We start from the raw sequence: 17,863 nt of genomic DNA, 5'->3' as shown, positions 1-17,863 counted from the left end.
AACTCAAAATGGATCATATAACTAAACGTAAGAGTTAAAACTATAAACCCAAGCCATAAACTTGCCAAGCCATGCCAAGTTTAAATACCACTAATAAAATAATAGGAAGATGTTCTACTTTTAAACTAGTCTTCAGAGATAGTCTTTCCACAGAGTTCCAAGTACTATAATACAATCCAAGTATAATTGTCACTTTATCAGGACTGATAGTGAAAGGAAAATGTTTTTAATCCAAACTATGGTGATAGTTCAGAATACAATTTGTTAAAAGTTGGAATTCACATAGATACTTTAGTGATTTTAGAATTCTCGATTTAAGAATGACTATTAGGGGTGCCTGAATGGCTCAGCTGTCTGACTCTTGATTTCAGCTCAGGTCACGATCTCACAGTCTGTGAGTTCGAGCCTCTCATCAGGTGCCATGCTGACAGTGCTGAGCCTGCTTAAGATTCTGTGTGTGTGTCTCTCTATCCCTCCCCTACTTTCTTTCTCTCTATCTCAAGATAAATAAATAAACTTAAAAAAGAATGACTGTTATAAAGTTTTAGCTGCCAAATGAAACAAGGTAAGTATATGAGAAAACATATACTTTAAAAATATTAAATTTCAGTGACATAAAATTGAAGTTTCCCAATACTATCTAACTTTTAATTCTAATATGAATTCATTTAAAAAATGGGAGCTACATTATTTTATGGGGCTGTCTCAAATTTACCCAATTTCATAATGGTAAAAGAGTTCTATGATTAAGCAGCTTGATCCATTCCAGTTATGTAACCTATAGTGGCTAATCTCTTTATTTAATACATGTTGACTATTCAAGCATATTTTCTGCTATTAGAATTTAAATAAGTTCCATTCCCTTCTCTAAAGTGCATTCATACACTGCTTTGGTTTAAGTTGGAGATTTGCTAAGTAACAACCATCACCTATCTATTCAACACTCATCAAAGTACCTGAGTACTTATTGTAAAATACTGTATACGTTATAAGGTAGAATTTAGAGATAAAAACAACATGTGTTTTGGGATTATCCAGAATGGAATATGAGTTCAGGCCTTGACTTATAGGTTGCAAGATCTTTCTGAGCTTTAGTTTTCTCATATTCAAGGTGATAATTGAACTAATGTGTTTCCAGAGCCCCAAAGTAAACAGTAATTTCTCCTTTTTCTGCGTACTCTGAAGGCTAGGAAGATTAATCACACATGGATTCTGTACTTGAGAAGTTAACTGTAGAATAGATATTATAATGTGTATAAATGAATTAAATAAGGTGAAAAATTATAAAGTAGGAATTTCCAGTGATAAAATAAGTGAGATGATCCATACCAGATAAACATAACATAGCGTCACCAGTATCACCAAATGGAAATAGAATTTATATAGTTGATTACCAAGCTAATTAAATAAGTATTAAGTAAAAAATAGATCAATCATCTTAGTTTGTTCCCAGGAAATTCTGAGTAATTGAAAGTCAAGTTGAACGTTATAGAAAAGATATTTACTTTTAAGTATCATTCCTTAAGATAACGAAAAACAAATACCACATCTCCTCTATTGAAAATTTTGATAACTCAGGGTATCCTAGCTCCAGCACTTTTTTTTTTTTCCTGACCACTGGAAAGTTACTTTATGTCTTGGTTCCTTTACTTTCTCATCTTTTAAAGAAGAATTATAATAATGCATGCCTTATATGGTGTTAACAGTATTAAGTGAGTTAATGCATGTCAAATTCAAGAGTGCCTGGTCCATTGAGTACCACTATTATTGTAGATAATCAATGTTATATCATCTTTTTACTCTTATTATAATCATTCATGCCATAGCAAAAAGGTACAGGTATTTTAATTACCATTCAATGGGAAGATGAAATGTCATAAGGGAAGATTACTCGTGTATACATATTGGAAAAACCAGGGCTTTTTCTTTGAATCACTCATAATGGCAATCAGAATGAAGTTCTATGATTGGATAGGACTCCGTTGTGTACCATCGTCACAGGCAGAGAATGAAGAAGCAGTTCTCCCAAAGGAAAGGACTTGCATGGGTGGTGCTGCATGCTGAAATACGAAACAACAGTTGCCTACTTACATCCATCTACTATGTAAATAGAAATAGTCTTTGCTATAATTCAGATTTTTTTAATTTATCTGAACTCAGAAGATATTAAAGAGGTGATTTACATAAAATTACAACTCTTTAATTAAAAAGTTCTTATAAGACTGAAGGGAGATTCCCCCCCCCCCTCACCTTCCACATCTAATTGGCCATGGAATCATGCTCATCCCATCTCTTAAATATCTACAAAATCTGTCCTTTCCCCTCCATTTCAATAGCTATTGCCCTTCTCTACATTCTTATTCTTCTCTTACAGGACCATTATATGTTCCTTAGATGTTCTCCTTGCTGCGGTCCCAAACTCTACACATGGGACAACTTGACCATGTTATGCAATTCTTCTTTATCTACTCTCCCTCAAGACTCAACCCAGGAGCACCTGGGTGGCTTAGTCGGTTATGCCTTTTGTGAGATAGAGCCCGATGTTCGGCTCTGTGCTGATAGCCGAAAGGTGACAATGCTAATTTTAGAATTACAGGAATTTCTTACTTTCTTCTTTTGTTAATCTACATTTTCTAAACATTTCACAAGTAAATAACTTTTATAATAGCATAAAGTTATTAAATACAATAACAAAAATTTCATACAAATTGTATATTGCTATTTAAGTGGGGAAAGAAAGGATTTTTTTTAATATACATTTTTTTAACGTTTATTTATTTTTGAGACAGACAGAGCATGAACGGGGGAAGGGCAGAGAGAGAGGGGGACACAGAATCGGAAGCAGACTCCAGGCTCTGAGCCATCAGCCCAGAGCCCGACGCGGGGCTCGAACTCATGGACCGCGAGATCGTGACGCGGGCTGAAGTCGGACGCTTAACCGACTGAGCCACCCAGGTGCCTCATTTTTTTTTTTTATATTTTTTTTAACGTTTATTTATTTTTGAGACAGAGAGAGACAGAGCATGAACAGGGGAGGGGCAGAGAGAGAGGAGGACACAGAATCGGAAGCAGGCTCCAGGCTCTGAGCCATCAGCCCAGAGCCTGACGCGGGGCTCAAACTCACGGACCGCGAGATCGTGACCCAGGCAAAAGGATTTTTATAAAGGCTCTCAGTTGGTACTTAGTGACCTCATAATAACCTGATCTTTCTCCTCAGCACACAGATGCCCTCTGGGGTACCGTATCCAGGTCCATTTCCTGTGCAGTAGCCAAAAGTCTTTCAAAAAAACCGTTTGTTATCAGGGCACGTAGATGGCTCAGTCAATTAAGCATCCAACTCTCAATTTTGGCTCAGGTCATGATCTCACGGTTAGTAAGTTTGAGCCTCATGTCCGCTTTGGCACCAGCAATGCAGAACCTGCTTGGGATATTCTCTCTCTCTCTCTCTGTCTCTCCCTGCCCCCCTGCTTGTGCGCTCTCTCTCTCTCTCTCTCTCGAAATAAATAACCTTTAAAAATTAAATAAAATAAACAAAAAAACCCATTTATTCTTTTATTATGTATTAGATACCTTATCTATACCACTTTCTTACTTCACAGTCACCTATGAAGTGTGCATTCTTAATACTTAACAAATGAGAATACGGAGGTGAACTTAAGTGTCCAGGGTTACATGGTCAACATGGAGCAGAGCTGATCCTTGAACCCAAGACAGCCCGCATCATAATCCATTTTATTTCCAACAGGCCACATAGACCTCTTCAAAATATACCTGTTTGTGTATCAATTCCCCACTTTATTTTCTTTTCAAGTGTTTGCTAATACATTTTAACTTGATAAGTGTCTTGCAACACACGTAGTACATGATGCAAATGTCATATGATCACCACTGAGCCAATGGTTCCTCTCTCTTTCTTCCTCTCTCTCACTGTGGGATTGTAGGCGATCATCTCCCATGTTCAAATGCTCCTTCTCAGGCCGTGGTGTTTGGCAGAAATCAGTGATTTTTCAGAATGTTGGAAGGTGCCCACAACTGGCACTAGTGAATTTTTTGTCACTTCAAAGCACCTATGGACAGTCCTTTGCTTTTCCACATAAGAGTAAGCTTAGGAATGCTTTGCTTCATTCTAGGTCAGGCTGCCTGCAGGTATAGACCTTTTCCTCTGCTGCCTTACTGCCAACTTCATTAAATACAGTATATGACAAGAGTTCATTAATACCATACTGTAATCAACATCTGTGTGAGCGTATACAATGGCCCCCATGCAGAAAAAGATTCCATTGAGTCAATAGATAGCAGTAATTCCCTTAGTGATAGTGAAAGTCATCCTACACAGTAACCCTCCTCTTTCTTGTCTGTCTTATACCACCCACAAGGTTTTCAGAGGTAAGTGCAGGTTAAGTTATTTTTCTTTATATTTTCTATTTTATTACTCTGTATCATATTACAGTATTGTAATCATTTTATATGAATATTTTTTGGTTGTGGAATGAATCATCTGAGGTTCCATTATTTCTTGTGAGGAAATTTGCTTTGATGTACAAGTGCTTTGGATTACATGCATGTTTCCAGAACAAATCATGCTCACAAACCAAGGTTTTACTGTATATCAAACAAACTAATTATTACTAGTGTAGAAATGAGTTAGTCAGGCTACAGTGGGAAATATACAATAATTGGAGGCCTCCCCCTGCCACCTGTCAGTATCCCCTTCTTCCTTTTATTTCCTGCATAGCACTTACCATCTCTAAAACTAGTTTTGTTACATGCCCTTACCTATTTTCTCCATTGCTTTACCTCTAGCACCTATAAAAGTACCTGATTTAAATTGGAGTTTAATACTTAGTGGATGAATAAATACATGTATTCATGAGAACAGGTGAAAACTCCTCTCTTTACTAAGCTATGTGTATCTTGACTAATCTACTAGCCCCTCAGCTTTTAAATTTTCATTTCTTTAATGCAATATTGCCTAAGGTTTTTATGAGTTTAAATTCTTTCATTCACTAACTCTTTGAGCACCTACTATGTACCAGATAGTCTAAGCTACGTGATAATAACAGGAAACAAAACAACAGACAAAAATCTCTCATGTAAGATACTGTAAGATATAGTCTGGTAAGTGAAGAAAGACCAGAATATAACAAAATATGTTGGATAGTGATCAGTATTTCAGTGGCAAAATAGCTTGTGGTTAGGATTCTGAAAAGATACTCTACAACTGGGTAACTGAGAAAGAAGACATTTGAATAAGGAGGTGAAGGAGTAAGACTAGTATATTGGGGGAAGAAGTTTTCAGGTGGTGGGAATAGCATGCCAGCGTGACTGTATTTTCAGAGTGGCTGTAATGCAGTGAATGAATGAGAGTTAACAGGAAATGAGATCAGATAAGTGAGGGAGGGAGAAGGAAGGATTGTGTAATGCCTTGTAGGCCATTGTAATACTACTGGCTTATATTCTCAGAAAAATTAGCAGCCATTGAAGGGGTTTGAGCAAAAGTGGAATTTTCTGTGGGTAACTCCTCCTTGTCCTGACCATCAAACCCATGGTAAGTCATTTTGCATCTCTAAATGCCAGTAATAATCCCCAGACCTTTTGACAACTAAAATGACACCACTTATTTTATTTTCAAAGCTATGTTATAAATAGAGTGAAGGTAGGTCTGAAGAGTCTATTTTAATATTCCAGGCAACAGTTTGTGTTATCTTGAGCCAGAATGGTAGTGGTCAATTCAGAATGTATATTTTTGCAGAAAGCATTTGCCAGTGAATTAATTGGATATGGATGTGAGTGAAAGCTAGAAGTCAAGGATGACTCCTAGGTGTTTGGAATGAGCAAATAGGATGGAGTTGCTATTCACTGAAACTGTGAAGACTGAATAGGGATGAAGCAGATTTGGTGAAGAAAGCAGGAATTCAGTCAAGACTCATTAAGAACTACTATCTAAAAACATGTATCTATGTTTAATGTAAGAATTTTGTAAAATGAGGTAATGGGTACTATTTCTAAACTGATGGATTTTGTTAGAGTGCTTTTTATGAAGGGATAGAGTTTACAGAAATAAATAGTAGATAAATAATTACTAGTAACTAATCGTAATGTATGAACCAGCTTAAGCAATCAGATATCAAGAAAAGTTTGTGTTTTATGTTTTTTAAATATCACCCAAAGGAATGAGTCTAATTGTGGAATTTCAAATGATAAATGGTATGTTAGGCGGCAGGCTTTTAATGCTGTTAAAATCCCACCAGGCCCATATTACTTGGAGTAGATGTCCTACAGTGAGATTAGGCTCAGCCTTGGAAAAACAGTGGGGGCACAACAGCCCTGAACCTCACTCATTGACTAATAAGTACCCAACGCTGTAGAGTCAACAGTCAATATGTGCAAAGTTTTCTACATCCATGGTCAAGTTAAGGATCTCAGAGGAAAAGCTGTATCCAGACATGGTTTAGAGATTCTTTAGCAGCTGAATTTAGTTGTTCCTCCATAGACAGAAGAAATTATCTGAATCAACACAATGAGCTAATTGACACAACACAAAATTTAGAGTTGGCAAGAGGAAGTATCCAATTGCATGACTGCTAGAACTTTTCCCTAGTGATAGCAATTTACCTGCTCATAAGAGTAGAAAAGTTGCGTTTTGAACAGCAATGCTCATCATATAAACATGAAGTTTCTCTCCAAATGTGTCGTTGAATAGCTGAACGTATATGGTCAGAAACCTTTCATTCTTTTCAGAATTCTATCACATTTATGAACATTTTACCTCAATATTTTCTATTAATATCCCCTATGATCTGACAACAAGGGAGGTATTTGCATTCAAAAAGAAGTCCTTGCACTCACACATATACACAAGAGCACTCTGCTTCCTTCAGAACATGTCATCTTTTTCCAGAAGGACTGGGCCCATTGATACCCACCCTCTTCCTCTCTACAACATCTGTGGAAGGGAGGTGGATGCAATGCTTCACTCAAACTGCATCTCCAATCACCAGTTAGCTAAAGAAGTTAGAAGGCTCAGGCGAAGGTGGTCACTTGCCCTGAAGTGGGAAGGAATGTGATAAGGAAGTGCAAGTGGCAGACAGATGCCCCATGGGCTTCACATTGTTGTTTCACAGAAGGACATACTGTGTCATAATGAATTACCGCTAATTTGAGCCAGCAGTACTGTTAGATTGAGGCCGGCAACCCAGTATGACAAACAGTGCCTGCAAGTTCACCTAATGAGGGGACAGGACTGCTCCACAGCACTGCTTCACTCAATTAGCGGACAAGGCTTTTAATGCCGCTCTGCACAACTAAAGCAATTTTGATTACTTAGAGCTAAGTCTCCATTTAGAATGTTTTGGAAGCTGAAACAGGGTTTCTTTCTTTCTGTTTTTTTTTTTTCCTTTAATATAATTTATCTTGAGAGTATATGAATGGTAATAAGCTATTTGAAAGCCAATCACATTATTTCCTATTTTTCCCTAAGTAATATTGAAATACATTTTTTTAAAGTTCAAATGATAGAATTTACTCTAGCAAATGAAATGTAAATAAGATAGCAAATGATGAAGGATATGCTGAGGGTATGTGTGTATATGTGTGCGTGTGTGTGCACATGTGTGTGTGTGTGTGTGTGTGTGTGTGCGCGCGCGTGCGCGCATGCGGGCACTATGTGTGTCTCTCCGTGCCAGAATTACAGTTGGTGAATTTCATTTCATCAGCCAACATTATCAGGAGGGTTGCATATTTATTCTATATATCCACATTTAAAAAAAAATTCCAGATCTTGCCTTCTTTGGCTGGGAGCACTTATATTTCATAGCTTTTGATATGGGGAACTGACGTCTCTACTTGGTTATTTTTTTTCACTATGTCACTGCATGATGAAAAGCACTGATATGTGGAACGATACAACTTTCTTTAATATCATGATCACTGACTTAAAACTAAACAGAGGATATTTAGGCTTCGTAAATTCCTTTCATTCTCATTAGAAACACACAGGGTGCTCACTCTATACATCACTATAGTCATCTTCTGGCTTTCTACCTATACACTATGTTTAATTCTCAGACTGCTTGAACTTGGTGAAACTCTATGAAATTTTGCCTATTTAAGGACAAGGTCATTGAGTAAAAGGAATTACTCAAGTGCTAGACACAAAACAGGTGCCAATAAATTTTTATTAAACCGAATACAAATTCCACACCAATAAAGAAGTAAACCTCATGATTCACATGCCCTTCTTCCTTTGCTTCCCTCAGGTGAACAGCGACATCAGGATCAAAAGATGAGAATATGACCCCATAGGTTACTTTATCCATCATCAAAGTCATGGGTTCTCCCCCCACCAAAAAAAAAAAAAAAAAAAAATTGCCTCAAGAAGGCCCAATACACACCAGTTTTTAAATAATGTACATCTCCCATCTTTGTTTTATAAAAGAGGTATACGACCATGCTGAAGCAGTGATCCAGAGCAGAAGTTAGGAAGAAGTTTAAAATATTAACATTTTGGGTCGGGGCGCCTGGGTGGCTCAGTCGGTTAAGCGTCCGACTTCGGCTCAGGTCATGATCTCGCAGTCCATGAGTTCGAGCCCCGCACAGGGCCCTGTGCTGACAGCTCAGGGCCTGGAGCCTGCTTCAGATTCTGTGTCTCCCCCTCTCTCTGTCCTTACCCTGCCCGTGCTCTGTCTGTCTCAAAGATAAAAAAAAATATTAAAAATATTTTTAAAAAATAAAATATTAACATTTTGGGGCACTGGGTAATTAACCATTATTGAGCCTTAGTTTCCTTTTTCCTTTCCATAGTCATGTTTCATTTTCTTAAAATAATTTTACTAATGACTAGTCTCTTGCCTCCAGAAGGTTAACCCCAAAAGCATGTTACACTTTCAGGGAGATAGTTATGTATTAGTAGAAAATGGTACATATTGGCATTTTCTAGTAAATAAAAAGAAAAAAAAAACAATGTGGCTCAGGAAGCAAGTAATATTTCCTATAATGTATGTTTTTTAATAATTGTAAAGACTGAGAAACTGGCAAAGAATATGCACTGATTCTGTATCCTCCTCTCCTGAGAATACACGATATAAAATCACATCATTGGCTCAAATTATTGCCAAAATGAAAAAACTATTAATAGTTTCATTTATTTTCCTCTCTTGTCAAAAGGACTACTAGCATGGGAGAGGAAGAAGCGATTATTGGTAGTGTAGAAATGCAAGAAAATAATAATTAAGGAATAAATTTAGTGGGAAAGAAAAGAAATAAATAAATTTAATGGGAAAGTACCAGTAATAGATACAAAGCAATAGGTATCAATCTCATGATTTCCCTTCATTGCCTTGTACCAACAATAATCATCATTCAGCTTTCCATCAATGTTAGTATCAAATATTACAGATATTTTCCCATTCCCATCCCATACATGGTACTTGAATTTTCCAAAAGTCAAAACTATATATAAAGGTAACTCTGAGGACTTACTTCCATCCCCATCCCTTCTGTTCATTCCTATCCACACGTTATATGTAATTATTTTTATTAATTCTAGCTTATCCCTCCTGTATTTTTGGTAACAATAAGCAAATATCCATTCATTCTTATTTGTCCTTTCTTGTGCAATATACAGCATACTGTATACTATGAGTAAAGTAGAGAAAAGTAAAGAGTCTATACATACTCTCTTAAGTTTTTAAAATTTTCACTAACAATGTATCCTGGAAATGTCTCCATATTAGTGCTCCATTATTTTTTACAGCTGCATCATACTTCATTATATGGACACACTTTCATTTATTCAATGGATGGAGATTTAGGTTATTTTACAGTATTTTGAAATTGCAAATAATTTCATAATTAATAGCCTGCATGAGTATTTTTTCAAATCCTCATAGGATTCCCAGAATATCACTGGTGGGAAAGGAGGCTGCCTGAGTCTACTCTGCATAGTCTACAGCTGTCAGTTACCTCTACATTTCTGATATGGAAAAGGAGTAGGATCGGGAAGCCTGAATTACTTTTAATGTTTTCACTAGGGCTCAAATGTATTCCTAGTCTTGAATACAGATCTATAAAAGTTCTAAAATTTTAGAACTTTAAAATGTTTTTTCTTCCTCTCAGAAGACTTTCTTGAGACCTTACACTAACCTAAACCCACTAGAAGTCCTAAAAACATAAGAGCCAGGGAAACATTTGCCTATGTACAAGCATCTCTGTAGCAAGAAACAACTCTTAACTTTCTTTACATTTAGAACTCATATTCAGGGCTTGAAAATAGTAATTAAATGAATAAATTAAAAGATCTACTGAATCCAATCTGACACAAAAGCTTGGACATCGTTTTCAGAAAACAGACACCTGCGTTAGTTCTGAAAGCAGGCAGGTGTATTTAGCAATAGTGTTTTCTACTCTTCCCCAAGTGAGGCAGCCTAATAATGTGAAAGCCATCCTTGCAGCAGTCCCAAAATAACGGTTAGATATGATCTCCATTTGTGGCTTGAGATCACTGAGTGCCCAATGGCACATTTTCTGCTGTTGTCATAAACACCACAGGAATGATGACAAATGGCTCTGAGGAAGAGTAGAGGTCTAGAAAACAAGCCCAGAGAGAACTGCCAACACCAAGAGGGTGTAGTCAACCAGGCTACGGGGCCTCACACTCTCGCTGAAGGGACCGGAGTTTCCTCAGGGGATAAAGGGAAGAAGAAAGAAAAAAAGGAATGGCTGTGTTAGTGTTTGCCAAAAAAAAAAAAAAAAAAAGTCTGAGAAACTCCTGAGAGACGCCAAGAGCTTGGTAAAATTCACCTTTCCTAAGACTATCATTGGTCTTATCCTTGCCCTTGGAAGAGAATGAAGTACAGCTAATACTAAGAGGCAAGCTCAGGGATTTTAATAAAGAATACAAACTAGGTGAATACTGTTGCACCAAGACTTGACTGATCTATAATACAAGGTTTTTTATTCAATTGTATCACTTTAAAATCACATATCTGATTCCCCTGTATTCTTTTACGGTAAAAAAAAAAACAAACAAACAAACAAAAAAAAACCCAACACCCTCGGGTGTGGGTGGCCCTCTAAGCAGCAAATTCATTGCTAACAGAAGCATGTTGTTATATCAGCATCTCATTATCATATGCAGGGCATTAATTGAGGCACCTTATTTAAGGTGGGAAAGAGCTTTACTAAGGGAAGATGATTCAGCACAGTATCTTCTGATGAGTGATGTCATCTGAAACCCTTTTGAGAAGTAGACGGAAGAAAACTAATATGTAAAATGTGAGCATTCATTAAGTTTATTTATCAATAAGTTATATGTTCTATTTTTTTTAAAGTTGCTGTGGTGATAATCTTATCCATTCTTCTCTAAAACTGCCCTGTCACATAGTAATATGTATATAGACTAAACTTGTTTCATTTTTAAAAGGCATCCCAGGGAGATGAGATGTGGATGGGTGTGAAGAGTCGATCTGGGGAAGCAAATGGGTACAGATGCCTCCATTGACAAAGGGGAAAGGCATATGGCGTCCTTCCTTCCTGGTGTGCCCAGGGCTCCGAGAGAGCTCTAGATTTCCCAGCGATAAGTTTCTGCTTGTGAGCTCCACTGGGAAGATATTTTGTATGCCACAGAAAACCAAGATGTTTGCGTTCCCACCAATCCAGGGATAAGGCATTTTCTTCATACAGACACAAAACATACAGTATATGAATGTTTAATGGAGGCTAAAACTGGGAGAGGAACAGAAAACAAGAACAGAGCAGGTTAAAAAAATATCTGGTTTCTCTCTATCAAAATACTAATTAAAATTCATGTTCATGGGGATGATTATACATATGTTTTTGAACTAAAAGTCTAACCTGGCACTATTTTTTGGCCTTATTTTTGTGACAACATTTTTGTCCATATGGCATGAAGTGAATCATTTTACATCTTTTTTTAAGCTCTATGTGTTTTTCTTGTTGTCTATTCCCTCTTCTCCCACCACACACACACTGGCAGCCGCTACCAAGTTACCAAATGCCAACTCAACCCTGCAAGCTGGCTACATGGAGCTATATAGTACTGGCATTTTCCTTTCTTTGCAGAAATATTCTCTCTCTCTCTCTCTCTCTCTCCCCCTCTCCACACACACACACACACACACACACACACACACACACACAAGCACGCACGCATGCACGCATGCACCCACCACCACTGAAGCACCCTGAATATCTCTCCTTCATTCCCATGCTCATCTTTTGGTTCCTGAAGATTCTGCCCAGCTCCAGTGTGTGTGTGCAGCACTGGCTGCTAGTCTGTGGAGTGCCACACCAGTTTATTTAGTGCCTCTCATCCCTGGCCTTTCTTCTCCATGGCACTATGACAATTAGTGGCTCACTTAAAAACTGCTATAAATTAATGGTTAATCGAGCCCATGTAATTAGTTTAGTCACAGCAAAGTGCAAAAATCATGATTGTCCAGTGGTCTCCTTTTCTTCTTCGTTTTGAATCATAATAATCCATGTGTCTGCTTTTTCAGACAGAAGAATGCTTCTTATGTGCAGCACAGCCATACTGCCTGGCCGTTCGGGTCCCGCATGGCACACGTTTTGTACACGTGCCGCCTCCGCCAGTATCAGGCACTGCTGAGTCTGTATGGAAGGGCAGCAACTCCACCTAACAAATGTAACTTTAACAACAGTAAAACAACCTAATAGCTTAGCATGCCAGGGGGCTAATGTGGCGGGCCATTTACTGCTGCACTAAATAGCCCCGGTTTGATTCTCATTGCCAAGTGTCGAACTGAGAATTGCAAGGCAGGAGTAGCTCCTAATTCATTAGATAAAGGGGGTCATTGCTCATAGGGCTGGGGAAACTGTAGAAGGGTAAGAAATTAAACAAGGCGTTCCCTTTCAAATGCTACCCAAACCTGGACTACCTGGGATCCAGGATAGCAGAGTCACTGAAATATGAGGGCTCTATCCTGGCATCAATGTGCCAACTTCTAACTTTGGATCTTTGTTTTATTTTGCAACATTCATCTGGAAAGAGGCTAGAAGGGGAGGTGATCCTAATACTGAAGCTACTATTTATTATTTGTAAATCACTTTGACACCTTTGGAAACAAACCAGCAACATGAGAACGAAGTATGATTTAGCCTTGACTGTAAAATGAGCCACTACTGAGATGTTCCGGCCAGCTATTCTGCCTCATGTGTCCTGGAAAAGTTGTTGTGGACAGTTAGGAGTTAGGACCCGGTTAATCAGCTGGGCAGGGAAAGACAGCTAATAAAAAGGCAACAAAAAATTCTTGTTAGCCTTGCATCATCTCATACTATTGTCTGTCTAGCTTTTTTTCTCATTTTTATTTTTTCTTCCATGCAGTCATAAAGAGTTCTAAGTTCAAACTCTCCTGAATAGTCACAGTAAGACTATGTGGACAAAATAATTCCCTTATCTTCTATTTTTAAATAGAAAAGAAAAAAAATCAAAAATTTCAAATGAGATCTCTAAAATGGGACATCTTTATTTCCTGAACATTAGCCCTAAAACAACTGATTTCTCTAATTCTTGCCATCACTCAGATTGGCCTTGAATTACCTCCCAATAGGCCTCCCATGTGCTTCTAGATGAGAGTGTGTAATGGGGGATCTGTTAATTAACTAGAAGCAAAGTTGCGCGGTGGGGATCAAACACTGGATACGTCCTAAAACTCCCACAGAGAAGATGAAATGCAGCGCAAACTTTAAAGACTTCCCGTCATTAGCTGAGACCTTGCTGCTCCTGGCCCAGACCCCTCCTGTTTCAGAGAACAATGAGGACAATAATGGCAGAAATGAAATCGTGCACCCAGGAACAAAGGAACGAGCTATTTACCCATAGAAAAAGAAAGGGGGGAGGGGGGGAAAAAAAAAGAACTTTCTTTTTCTGTGGTTCCTGTCTACTTTTAATTAATTTACGACTGCCATGGAATTGCACACCCAAATTTGAGCACACCCAAAAGCACTGTATGGAGCACAGTGTTAATATATATAACATCTACTGTTTACTTACAGGAAAAGTGCAACCGGCTGGGGAGAGGGAGGTACAGAGGAAGGAGAGGGCATGCAGGAGAGAATGAATGAAAATGAACAAATTGTTGGGCTGAACTTTCGCTCTTATGATCAGGGTTCAAACTGGAAATGATAAAAACAAAAGAAAACAAAGCAACACTGGCCCAGAAGTAATATATCCACCTAGATCAGTTCTCTGTCTCAGGTCTCAGTAAAAGGCAGGAATTGTACTCTGACACAGAGCTCTCATTCTGCAATTTTTCAGAGGTTTCCTGGTAACTTCCGTAGAAGTATACATAAGTATATAATCAATAGCAAAAGCACACAATCATGATGTTGATCTGTTGTTCTATCCTGCTTCCTGATAAGATGTAAATCGAAAAAATTATACTGAAAATTGAGCTAACTACTGAGTAACAAAACCTGACTACAGAAGGACCTCATCTTCATTTTGCATTCTGCATTTTTGCAGAATTCAAATCAAGAGCTTTTCCACATATCTAAAGCACAAGCCTTCAACAGGATTAAGAGAACAAGAGTTGAAGCACCTGCTTTGAGATGGACCAGGAGGATGAAGAGAGCCATTATTTAGAAGGGCTGATGGCCCTGTTCCCTCTCTTCAAATTTCAGTTGAAAATGACCACACTAGAATTATTTTCTTTTTAGAGCAGAGTGACAAAATTTACTCCTCTGTTTTCAGGTCACATGTTTAGAACAATCAGTGGAAACTCTGCAAATGGCTGAAACAGGAAAATCGCACAGGAGTATGTTTCATGACTGCTTCCCTTCTTTCTCACTTATTTAATATGAAAGGTATGGGGGGTACTGAGTGGCTCAGTTAAGCATCTGACTCTTGGGTTTCGGCTCAGGTCATGCATGACCTTGTGGTTCATGGGTTCGAACCCTATGTCAGTCTCTGCGCTGACAGTGCAGAGCCTGCTTGAGATTCTCTCTCTCTGCCCCTCCCCCCTTCCCTGCTCATGCTCTCTCTCTCAAATTAAATTTAAAAAACTTACAAAAAATATGACAGCTTTGGATTTAAATAAGCTCAACCAGAAACTCAAGTCTAAGAAAAAAATCATATAGTTCAACCAACTGAAAATACAGTATAATCAAAAAGGAGTATACAGGTTAGAGGTTCACCATTAGTTTCTTGTATGTTCTAACCTGTATTAAAAAAAATAAAAAGACCCATTGTCAATTATTGAGAATCTTACCTAGTGTATCCACATGTAAACTCACAAGAGTAATGGATTCCCCAGTACATTTTATGATTGCCATGACTATCTATTTACCAATGAATGATAATATAGCAGAACAGCAGAATGGCATGATAGACCAGGAATGAAAGAGCCTACAGTTATATTTCTGACATCTAAGAACTAACCATGTGTCTTCGGTAACATTGTTCATTCTCCTTAGTCTCAGCTTCTATAGGGATAATGACTCTCCTGATTACTCCATAGTGTTAAAGTGTTGAATGATACAGCATATGACAAAGTATTAAAAAAAAATCAATTTGCTCTCAATTTCACTACCCTCTACTGTTCTAGAACAGTGCTGGGTATTTGGGATCTAGAAATCAATAACAGGATTACCAATTCCTTTGGAACTTCATAATTCTCTTCAACGTTTCTGAACAAATGTGGAAATCCATTTAGAAACAATGATTTTCTTATAAATCACTCCAGTTAACTTCATCCTGCTTTCATTCACCTTGTATGATTTTTTTCTACTTACTATAATATTTTGTAAGCAAGATTATATTATTTTCTCTAAACATAGCAATGACTTACCTCATTTCCACTTTATTCAACATTTCTCATCTTTCTATTTATGCAACATTCTATTTATACAATATTCTCTAGAATTCTTAATATTGTTTCCTAACCATTCTGTTTTATGATAATTTGAGAATAATTCTAGAAATGTCCTTTATATTTAACGAGACTTCCATGGGTAGTATTAAAATAGAAATAACAAAAAATAGTAAGACAAGACCACACATGATAGCTGTAAATGTATAGGGCAATTTCTTAACACAGAGAGAAATCTACTAATACTTAATCTCTTCAGGATTCAAGTAACCAAAAGGTAGAAAATAAATTTATTCCTAAAAGAGAAGAGAATCCTGATCATTAAGATTATTATTACTAGAAAAGTACCCTAAGACAGAAAGACAAGCTAAATAGTGCTAATTTCTAACTCTCAGAATGACTGGATAAGAGTGAAACAACCTCCTGATTTAAGAAATCATTGAATTGGCTAACAATATAGCCTTCCTTTAACTGTTCCTGCAATAGCTTTGAAAAGTAGTCGGATATCACTGTCTGGCATTCTGTTTGACCTACATAGTATTAACATGTTATAAAAGTATTTTCCAGTATTTAGAAACCAAGAGAATCCATATTTCTGACACCTTTTGAAAACCTGGAAGATCTGGCAATGCTATGCCTCAGCCTTTCACATGGCAGCAATCTACTGGTACAAAATGGAAGCTGCCCATGTGGTAGAGACACATACTCTTGGGTTCATCCCAGTCCTCACCAGTTCTGTCTGGCTCCTGTAGATAGTTGAGTTTTTGACACTTGAGATTTTAGAGTAGGCTTTAGGGGACTGTAAGAGTAACATATTCAAAATCTTCTTCCCAGAACACGGATTTTATAGCTGTTCCTCATATATCTAGCCTTTTAATGAAAGGCAAAGATGTGAAAATCAATAGAAAAATACAGATAATAGTCATACAAAAGAAATAAGTAAATAAATAACATTTAAAATAAGTGCAAAGAAAATGGGATAAGGATAAAAAATTTCTATAGAATATTCTAGTCAATATGTGAATTATAATGAAAATACATAAAAACAGGAATAATATCGAGGAAGATATAAGCAAAAATTAAAAAAAGATAAAATAGGGAAGAATGTATACAATCATAAAGATAAGATACGAGGAAAAATTAAAATACAAAAAGTATACCATAGAAAAGTTAACACCATAGACTAAAATTATGTTAAGGAAACACAGGTACAAATTACAGAACTCAGAGGTTAAAGAATAATAGTGAAAATGCAGGAAAGGGAAAAACATTAAATTCCAACTGGCAAGGCAGAATCTAAGGTTTAAAATTCTATTGCATAAGCAAACTTTAATCTGAGGCAGCTGTAGACAGACAGCCACTCTCCTACAAGCGGTCCTTCCAAACTTGAGTTTTCTTGAAGAGACTACCTAATTGGTAACGGTTTCTGAATCTGAAACATTCAAAATATTATTGCAATAGATGATTCTGTCAATCATGCTATTTGATCCCATTTGGATATGTATAGCCAGTATAAGAAAGGTGCATATACACATTTGGCATTCAATAACCAGATACATTTTTTAAAATAAATCCCTAGAAAGAATATAAGTTATCTTTTCCAATATGTTCAGTTTTAAACAGATCAAAGGTTGGAGCCACATCACACTTTTTATTTGGGAAAATATATCCAAATGAATAAAGGAAAGGTACAACTTGCTATCTGAACTATCAAGAACAATCTTGAGAGGAACTTTCTTTGTTTCGAGGGATCTTTATTCATTTCCAGTTTTGACTGTCCAACAAATCCAAACATGGATCTGAGGCCAACTTCCCCACACTTCCTATTGTGCTCCGGCTGTTTCCGCTTACTGTCCTATATAATGTGCGCTCAGGAAACTGAAGATAATTTTAGTATCAGTTTAAAGGGCCATGCCAGAGGACCTGTAATACTTGACTGCATAATCAGGCAAGCAAATATTTTACAAAATGATTATCTTCAATAATTTTTCCGTGTCACAGGACTTTAAAATGTT

General features: G+C 37.2%; 1 protein-coding gene across 19 annotated transcripts in view; it reads right to left on the bottom strand.

Moving 5' to 3' along the window:
* SOX5 (SRY-box transcription factor 5) overlaps positions 1-17,863 on the bottom strand; it is a 1,024,889-nt gene that overhangs the window by 683,644 nt on the left and 323,382 nt on the right. For 2 of the 19 annotated variants that reach the window (XM_086713864.1, XM_086713861.1), the window contains one exon: positions 1,991-2,060. The exons of the other annotated variants lie outside the window; for them this stretch is intronic. The gene's annotated coding sequence lies outside the window, so the exon portion shown is untranslated. The remainder of the gene's footprint in view (positions 1-1,990; positions 2,061-17,863) is intronic. 19 annotated transcript variants of the gene reach the window in all.

This window comes from Puma concolor, chromosome B4 (assembly GCF_028749965.1).
Source record: "Puma concolor isolate L17-30 chromosome B4, mPumCon1.1.hap2, whole genome shotgun sequence".
In the NCBI taxonomy this organism is placed as follows: domain Eukaryota; kingdom Metazoa; phylum Chordata; class Mammalia; order Carnivora; family Felidae; genus Puma; species Puma concolor.
Note: the sequence above shows the minus strand (reverse complement) of the source record. Positions and strands in the feature narration are given on the sequence as shown.